General features: G+C 45.5%; 1 protein-coding gene across 5 annotated transcripts in view; it reads left to right on the top strand.

The window, feature by feature from the left end:
* Positions 1-9,379, top strand: part of RUSC2 (RUN and SH3 domain containing 2) — a 41,555-nt gene that overhangs the window by 13,192 nt on the left and 18,984 nt on the right. For 4 of the 5 annotated variants that reach the window (XM_079329909.1, XM_079329907.1, XM_079329908.1 and 1 more), the window contains exon 1: positions 920-1,004. The exons of the other annotated variant lie outside the window; for it this stretch is intronic. The gene's annotated coding sequence lies outside the window, so the exon portion shown is untranslated. Of the gene's footprint in view, positions 1-919; positions 1,005-9,379 lie in introns of those variants that run through there. 5 annotated transcript variants of the gene reach the window in all.

Genomic DNA, 9,379 nt, shown 5'->3' with positions numbered 1-9,379 from the left:
TTCAAACTTCAAAGCCCAGCAGTATTCCCACATGGCTTGGCATTCTTGTGAATAAGACTACCAAGTGTATTTATAGGACATGTTCAGAAGTTGCAGTTTTAAAACCTTGTGGTTTTGTTAAGGCCCATCTCAGTGAAGGGCTTAATACAGGCAAACATTTGTCTCAGCTGCATGTCTCCTCTGAGACTAATGGTCCAGAAAGGATGCAACAGCTTTAAGAAAAAAGATGTTCAAAAGTGAATGTGTCCTATCTGCAAAGATCTGTGAGCCTGCAGTCTTAAGGCATCTCCTCAGTTCTCTCAAACACCATTGATGTGATCAAAAGCAGACTGCTCACAGAATCATAGGATAGTTTGGATTGGAAAGGACCCTGAAGTTCCCATCTCATTCCACACACTTGCATGGCCAGGGACACTTTCCACTAGACCAGGCTTTTCAAAGCCCCCTCCAACCTGGTCATCCTTTCAGTAGACTTGGTGGGTTTTCTGGACCTCTGACTGCTCTCCCAGTACAGAGTCAAGGATCATCCCTGTTTGCCCTCTTTTTTTTTTTCCCCCTAGTCAATAGGTCTGTGTGGCCTAACATCATCATCAGAAGGCCTTGGTTAATCCAGGGTGATCAGATTTAGTTTACCCTTAATGCTCTGTTGAGCTCAGTCATTCCAAGCCTAATTAGCACATGAGTTGTCTTGTGGAGTGATATCCTAAAATAAACTGTCCTGAATACAGCTTTACAAAGTGAGCTTGGTTTGGGTTGCCATCCTCTACAAGGGATATGTTTCCCTCTCAGAAGGAAAGTATGTGTAATCATTAGGAGTGCCTCGTCTGCTTCATAAGTATTTTATTAAGATTCTGGCTTGCCTTTTGTTAGTTCTGCTGCATGGAAAATATTCTGTTATATAAACTGATGCTGTGGTTTCATCCAGATCCTCTTGAGTTCTGCCTTGCTGCCAGCCATGTGAGCATACAAACCCACCCACACATCAGGAGGACACTTGGAAAGAGGTTGGTAATCGGACCAAGGATCTGGGAATACTCTTGTACTTGAGCAGAATGAAAATCTTGGCACTGAAGGTTGGCAAATGAAGTAGAAAATATGATCCTCTCCCTGCCCTAGCCCAAGGACAAGTAGTGAAGTTAAATATCCCTATGTTCAAATGTACTCACAGGTAACTACTAGTGTGGCGAGTAATCTGGTGTGCAAGGCAGTGGTTCAGGAAGTTACAAGCTCTAAAATTTTGCAAGAATTCCAAAAAACAAAAGGGACACTGAGGGATGATTGTAGAGTCTCCTAAATTTCTATGGGCAGGTTATGAAACCTGCTCTGCAATGTGAAAATGAAGGAGGCTGCTTGTGACTGGGTAGTCTTACAATGGCCCAAGGATCTGTTCCTACATCAGACATTTCTTGTCTCATTATCCCAGGAATCATTCTGCCTTTTTTATTTTTACCCACACTGAACTCTGCTGAAATGAGATTCAGACATGATTGCAGAGGACCTGTTTGTTCAGGTACCTGGCCAAAAAAAGCAATCAGGAAATGCACTATCTTAACAGTAACAAGGCCATTTCCATTTTCATATATGAGTGCTAAACGATATTTTCCTCCAGCTGTCTTCAAGGGATTGTAAAATTCAGTGGTGTAAAAGCATTTGGGTATCAGTCTTATTGTCATAAATCCATGTATTATCAAAAAAATATATATATCCATATATATCAAATATTCATGTATTAATGTATTATGTATATAATGCATTTCTATGTATTTTTTTATATATATATTCATGAGAATAGAATAGAATAGAACAGAATAGAACAGAATAGATATATATTGTATGTGGTCTTAATGTCCTTCAGAAGGCATAAATTGAATGTATTAACTCCTCAGATGCTGCTTTCATTGGGCTGCTCAGCTTTTTTGCTTTATAGAATGCTATCATCCCCAAATCAGGGAGTTGCCAGCCTCCAGAAAATGTCTTCCTGTGTATCCAGGCTTTTATTCTGGTCTTGGTAGAGCAGGCTAGGGCTAGGAAGGGTTAAAGTCTCCTGCAGCCTTAGCAGGAGTCAGCTGTTGGTCACAGCTGCTGGTAGAAAAAGCATTTAGATGTGCAGTGTGGAGGAGGAACATGGAGTAAAGGCAGGCTGCTGCTGGGATGTGTTCTGTCTGTCTGGTTTTGGTGCTCCTGGTTTGTTTGCACGCAGTGTGCATTAAATTCCGTGTAGGACTGCACCATTTAATATAGGTTTGCAGATGCAGGTGTTCAGGCTGCCTGGCAGATCCAATGTCCATCACTCCTAGGTAATGCCATACCTGCACTGCTTCTCCTGTTAGCTGGGATGTGACAGCAAACCATCGCTGCACTTCTGTGTTCCAGTCCAAAAATAATCTTGCTGGCGCTTTTTGACATCGCTAGCTACTTTCTTTACAGTGGCTTGTGAGATGATATTTTGTTATTTCAAGAATTTGACCTGGCTGTGGTTTTACTTGACTCTCCTGTAGCCACTTTTGCTGTCTGTTCTGTTTCTGCTGTTGTGCTGCATGAGGTTGTACATCTGTAACTTACCGTCCCAGAAATTTTTGCTTTTCATTTGATGGTGAGTAATTCCTACATGTGGCACTCTGGGCTGAAGAGACAGCAAACATCATTTTACAGCCTCTTTTTACCGAGTTACCTTAAGGCTGAGTTCCTTATTTGTCAGGCTTTTTCAAGTGGTCAGTAATGCTTTTGTCTTGCAGGGAGAGTTTTTGTTCTTGCAGGGATTGTTTTGCAGCTGTGATTCCTGCGGTCTGGACAAAAGTGCAATGCCAGTTTTAATCTGCACAGAAAGGAAGAATAGGGAAGATAAGCAGCCACAGAGTGGCTGGAGTCTGTATGGATGTGTGTACTGCAGCAAGATCTCTTTCACAGTGAAGACAGACTTTCTATGTCCATTTTAGGACTTAGCTTGTCTTTTTTCCCCAAGTCATGAAGGTGGTAGAGGATATAGGACTACTTGAAGTAGAGCTGTCCTTCTGTGCTTTTTTTGTGCAGATGAAGACTGCTCCTGAAATTATCCTCCCATAAGCTTTGGATAAGTAGGTCATCTGCTTTGCCATGGTCTGGCCAACACTGTATTATTGCCTGAAGCCAGATTCCAGTAAGGTTTAGGGAAGAAAATCCAATCCAAGAGATTTCTCAGTTCTCTTTGAGAGGTCTTTCCAAAGGGTGTGCAGGGTTGTGTGAACTGATAGATGCAAGTAACCAAGGTGACCACAATCCACAGGTGAAGTGCAAAGAGATAGATTCACCTCACTGGCTGGAATGTTTCAAAAACAGGTACATGGGACACATACCCTGCTAAGCTTATTCCATCTTAAGAGCCATTGACAGCATTCTGTTGCCTTCTACAGGTATTCCATTTCTCAAGACAGACAGAAAAAAACACAAAGCAAACACAATGCATGAAATTTCCCCCACTGAATATTCTTAGCATCCCCCAGCTGTCAGGTCATTTTGAGGGAAAGCAACTCTGTTTTTCCTCCTCACTAAATTTTCCACTTTCAAGCCTTTTTTCCCTGGAGGGATGTGGTTCTTGGGGTCGTCTATGCAGGGCCAGAAGTTGGACTTGATAATCCTGATGGGTCCCTTCCAACTCAGCATATTCTGTGATTCTAATTTTAGGGATGCTAGAGATCCCCAGAAAGTCCAAAACCCTCCAGTGCTGTTAAGAATATTGTGTCCTCTCCACTTCTTGATGTTATCTCAGGAGCCTTCACCCCCACAGTGGACACCTGAATAAGAACAGCTGCCCATTCACCATTGCATGTAGCCCTGTGACAGACTTGGGGAACAGTTTTGCCAGCCTGTGCAGGCACAGGTCAGAGAGTTGGCCTTGATTCATGAAGCTGAGCTCAGTTTGATGCCTGACTCCCTCAGCCAAACACTCCCTTCCCTGCTCCCCGTGGCTGTCGTGGTGGAGAGTTTTGAGCTCACAGCTCCCAGGCATAGCAGATTGTGGAAAAACCTTCAGTCCACATTTCTGCTGGCTTTAAGCTGAAGTTCACCCACAGCTGATGGCTGTGGTTTTTCCTCCACTCAGCTGCAACTGCTGGTTCATGGGATCCTCAGTTGGGCAGATCACTAGAAGGAGCACATTGATGAGGCAACCAGCTGACAGCCCTGCTTTGCACAAATTATAGAAGCATAAAATGGCTTGGGTTGGAAGGGACCCTAAAGGTCATCTAGTTCCACCCCCCTTGCCTTGGACAGGGAAGCTATCCATTAGGTCAGGATCACTAAGCCCTGACTAAAGCTGTGCAGTTAGGGAGGAGTAGTCTTGGTATCTTTGAATACTGAGTGTGCCTAGAAATTTCATATGCTTATAGGACTTGCTGTGTGGGTTCTTGAATGCTCTGGTGATCCTGCAAAACCCAGCTCCATCACCCAGGCAGATCTGCACTTCAAAATGGAATTGTGTGATTTCTGCTGTTGTAAGATCTTCAGGAAGCTTTTGGAGTGCTTAGGCAAAAAGATGCTATACAAGCATAGTCCTTCCTGCTGCTACTGCTGCTGCTACTAGTGTCTGTGATTAGAAAGGATTTACTGTGTCTGCACTTTAATTCAGCAGCAATTTCTATGTGATATGAACAGCTAGAAACATCAGTCTTTTTCTTCTCTGCGGATTTACATAAAGCAATTAGGAGCATATGTGCTGGGGGCTGGGACAGGGAAGAGGAGGAGGAGCAGGTTCCATCCCAGATCACCTCGGTGGATGCTCTGAGTCATGGCCTGTAAATGGCTCTTGCCGAGTGCCACATGCCAGATGATGAGTCACAGAGCAAGGGAGCACAGAAATGGGAGAAACTGGTTCTGTCACTGTCCTGGCTCCTGTGTTAGCTGGTATAGATCTGCTGCTTGAGCTATTTCTGATGTCTTGTGTAACTCTCAATGCACAGAGCAGCTGGGGCTTTTTGTCCTCTGGCTGGGAGGCAGTACCTGCCTCACACTGCTTGTGTCATCATCAGGAATACACACATTACACCCATTGCATAGTTTTGTGTGTGCTGGTAACCCCTGGCCCATGCAGCTCCTTTCTGCCAGCAGCACAAGGGCTGTGACTGACCATCACGTTCTGTGGTTTCCATTTGGAACACATCATAATGCTATATAGTTCTGGGATGCAATGATACATTAATCATGGAGTTAGGCAGGCAGTCCTTGAAACCACTGGAAAAAGCCCTGGCCAAGGCAGGGCTTTGTGGAAAGAAAAGGGAAGTGGTCTTTTCAGGAATCACTGCACAGCACCACAAGAGGGATCAGCAGAGGCAGAGTTTGGGAAGTATTTAGTCTTTCTATTTTTCTGCAGCTCCCTTTTAAATAAAGTGCTGGAATATTTACCCTGGGAGCATGCAGACCACCTGACTATGCTCCCTGTCCCCTGAGGCAGGGAAGGAGAACTGGAGGTTTAGAATGAGTCAAACAATTAGCATTTCCTTTTACACAGTTTTTCTTCACAAAATACACTGGATGATTTAATAAAGCATTTAATGAAGGTGTGAATTTGACAGAGATGTATTAGATGGCATGAAAGAAACAGGTGTCCAAACACTAGCTAGACTCATCCTGGAACAGCTTACAGGCTTCCTCACCTCTACCCTCTGCTTACACATTCCCATGGTTCAGACCCTTCCCCAGGCCACTCAGCCCGAACCACCCATCCTCTTCTCTGATGCTGCTCCTTGAATGCCCTCCAGTTTTCTGAAATTTTCCTGAAATAAATTTTTGTTTAAAATCATCCAGTGCTTTCTGGCAGCTTTTGAAGTGACAGAGCTGGGGCAGGGATGAACTGCAGTATTGGTGCTGGATACAGTGAGCCCTGAGATCCCCCAACTGTCTGAAGAGTGGCTTTCAGTTTGGATTAATCTCCCAGCCCTTTTGCCTGGAGTAGGACTGAAGATACCTCTCCCAGTGGAGCAAAGAGGAGATGTCTGTATTGTGCCTTTGTCTGCAGGATCACACAAACTGTGTTGCTTTTTGCAGCATTTGTGCTGGTGCCTGTTTTGTAGGGCTGTGGTTTCCTCAAGCACTTTAATGCAAATGCACTGTAGGAGTGAGGGGTTCACACGGAACAACCCTCAAAGAATAAGCAGCTCTAATACAAAATAATTTTTTCTGCTTCTTCTATGGAACTGAATGCCTAGATTTTAACCCTGTTTTTGCGTATTTCACCCTTAAATGGTTTGATGAATTTTGGTCTCTCTGAGGAAGGTGATGATGGCAATGAAACCACAGCCATACACAAGGAGTCAGCAATAGCCCTTGCAGTTAAAGGTTTCCTTTGGACTCTCAATTTGATGGATGAAGTGGCTAGGTTTGTAGAAACACTAATCTGTTCAGAACAGCCATCCTCCAGAAAGCCAGCATTGCCTCCAGCTGACAGCTCCGATGATGTTGTGCCTGCTTCCTCATCCTCTGTGCTCTATGTGCAGTCTTTTTTCATTAAAATCACATTTATCTCTCATATCTCTGCATGCCTCCTCCAATGCATTACATTTTATGAGGAAGCCTGTGCTTCTGTGAGCTGAGCCCTGTCACCCCATGTGTGTGCAGAGGACAGCCCTGAGCAGAGCAAGGTATTAAGGGTTCAGCTCTAGAATTCCAAAATCGTGGTTGGAGCCATAACAAATACCAGAGTAGGCCTGGAGGTGTGCAGCCACCACACATAACTCATCAGCCCTTGGAGGCAATTGCAGCCAGGTCTGGTGGCTTCTGCATCTTCCCAGCTGTGTTGCAGAGGCAGGAGTTGGTACCCGAGGAGCCGTGAAGCTGCTCTGACACCATCTTTGAATTAGCACAGTGTCCTCAGTCTCAGGGGTATGACAGGAGAGGGATTTGAGGGCCTCTGTTTAATGGTCAGCAGGGACTTAAAAGGCATGGAGTGCAGAGCCCAAAGGAGTCTGCATCTCCTGTTACCTGCAGCATGCTGCCTCCTCTCTAAAGCTCAGACCTGACCTGATAGGCAGCTCTCACTCAGATCACTGCTGAACCATCCTTCGTTGCTCAGCACTCACCTGCTTTTTAGACCTTTGCTGCAGCTAAGGAGTTTTTGTTGTGTATATTTATTTCCATAGGGGTACAATGATTTATGAGCAATTCCATTCCAAATGGAGGCGTCTCACAAAAATCCATTCTTCCTGCTCTGTATTATCCTGTTTGGAATGAAGCATCACAGTGTGGCCCTCACCTTCTCTGGGTAACCCTTAGCACCTCAAGGAAGAGCTCCCTGAATAAACAACCCATGTCTGCCATGTTGCAGCAGATGGTGTCAGTATAGAGAAGGCAAGAATTCTGACATTTGGGAATAAAATGGCTGATGTACAGGCGTGTCTAGTGCCGTGGTGCTCCCTGCATGCCTCCCTGCCTTGCACTGCCACTACATGCTGTTCTAGGCAGGAATCGATGCTGGATGCTGTGTTTGCTCTTGTTAGTGTAGCGTTGAGCAGTATTCAGCACAACAGTAAGAAGAATGAGCTGATTTGGCAAAAAATGTTCGGGTATGAGCTGCCTATCAACATTGTAAATTTCCTGTTGCAAAAGGGGAGTGAGGGCTTTACGAAGAGCTGATCAAAACCAGCAAAATCCAAAACTGGTCTTCATGCAGCATTTTATTTCCCATTGTCAATCCCAGTATAGCAGACCCCAAGAAGAAAGAGGAAGGATACTTTTACAGTCTTCCAGGGTAAGGAAGGGTCAGCTAATGGTGTGGCCAGGGAGGGTGCTCTAGTGTTGGGAACTGAATAATCCTTTTGCTGGCAGTGCCATTGCCAACCTCCCTGGACCCCTAAGTCTGGAGGAAGCCAGGAGAGATTGCAAGGGAGAGAAAAGCAGTTGCTGCTGCACAAAATGTCATGCCTGTCCCTAGAGAAGCCATCAGAGTGTCTCCCAGCAGGAGCTGTCTGCATGTCACCTGTGGTCCTGCACCTCAGAGCCTGGTGCTGGGAGCAGGTCGTGGGTGCAGGCAGGATGGGCATCGTCTGCTGCAGCATCTCTGCTGGCCAGTGAGTCACAGCCCAGCCGGGGAGCCCATGCTGCTGCTGGAGCCAGAGGGCTGGGCAGAGCCGTGTGTCGCAGCCAGAGCACCGGAGGGACAGATGGGAAGTGGCTGCGTGTCAACTCTGACATTTTGCCGTCAAATGTCAAAGTGTGTCTGTGCAAGGCTCGTCCTCCCACAGCAGCTTCTGTGCTGACGTGGATTGAGTGCTGCTCAGCAGATGGGTGCTAGTGCTGGGAGCCTGCTCCAAGCAGAGCAGCAGAGACCTGGTGCTTCAGCAGTGAAGTGTGCTGCCATCATTGACTGTATCCTCAAAATGATGCTTTTCAGATGGTTGCATTGTGGCAATGCTTGAAATACAGCAAAACCTGGTGGAGAGATGTGATCTGAGCATTACAGTCAGATACAAGAGCTGTAACAAAGGTGGGGTGCACTACAGGAGTAGTGCTTTTTACCCAAAATGCTTGTCCAGCTTTTTACCCAAAATGCTTGTGAGGTGGGGATGGGAAGACAGGAAGACTTATGCTGAATTAAATAGAAATAAACTCATATAAACTCAGAGCTCCTGCTGTACCATCAGAGGTGCACAAGGTTTAAATTGGAGTATGAATACCACTCCAGCGAGTGTGTATGTGTGTGTGTGCTCTAGGCTCAGGGTCAGGAGCTGCTGTTACCCACAGTGGATTTTGAGCAATGGGATCTTAGGAATCCTTGATGAAGAGAATCTGCCCCCCAGGATCTGGGCTGAGGAGAGATCAGCCTCTGTGGCAGCAGCTGTGGGAAAGGAGCCAAAGGCTTTTAAAACAGAGAAGTCACTGAAAGGGGTGTAAAGGCTGATAGAGGTTTCAGGAAGATTAGAGGTGATGGAGAGCTTATGCTTGCACAGTTAATGGTCCACTTGGATGTCCACCACCTGGTCCAAGTGGTCCAGGTGATCTCTTCCTCAGAGCCTAAACCTGAATGAAACATCCCAGGAGAAGCAGACAGGTAGGTGAGTGTCCCAGCCATATAAGTCTCTGGTAGCATCTACCAGAAGGCCTGTCTGTTCTCTGACATTGGTGTTAGCATTAACTATTGTATTATTGGGTGTTTACTGCAAACATTAGCTCTGTTTCCATCTTGTATTTTTATTCCTGCCAGCATTATCCTGTGTCTGTTAGAAGCACCACTGTGCGTGGGAGGAAAGTACTTCTTTTGATCATTTTTATCATCTTCTAATTGCTATTCTTACACATTGAGGCTGAAAGAAGTGAAGTTCCTGATGTTTCTGTGTAGCTGTCTAATTGCTCAAGCTCTTGTTCTTCATTTAACCCATATTTCTCACTTTCCCTCCTGTGCTCCCACGTGCCT

Source organism: Erithacus rubecula, assembly GCF_903797595.1.
Source record: "Erithacus rubecula genome assembly, chromosome: Z".
NCBI lineage: Eukaryota > Metazoa > Chordata > Aves > Passeriformes > Muscicapidae > Erithacus > Erithacus rubecula.
Note: the sequence above shows the minus strand (reverse complement) of the source record. Positions and strands in the feature narration are given on the sequence as shown.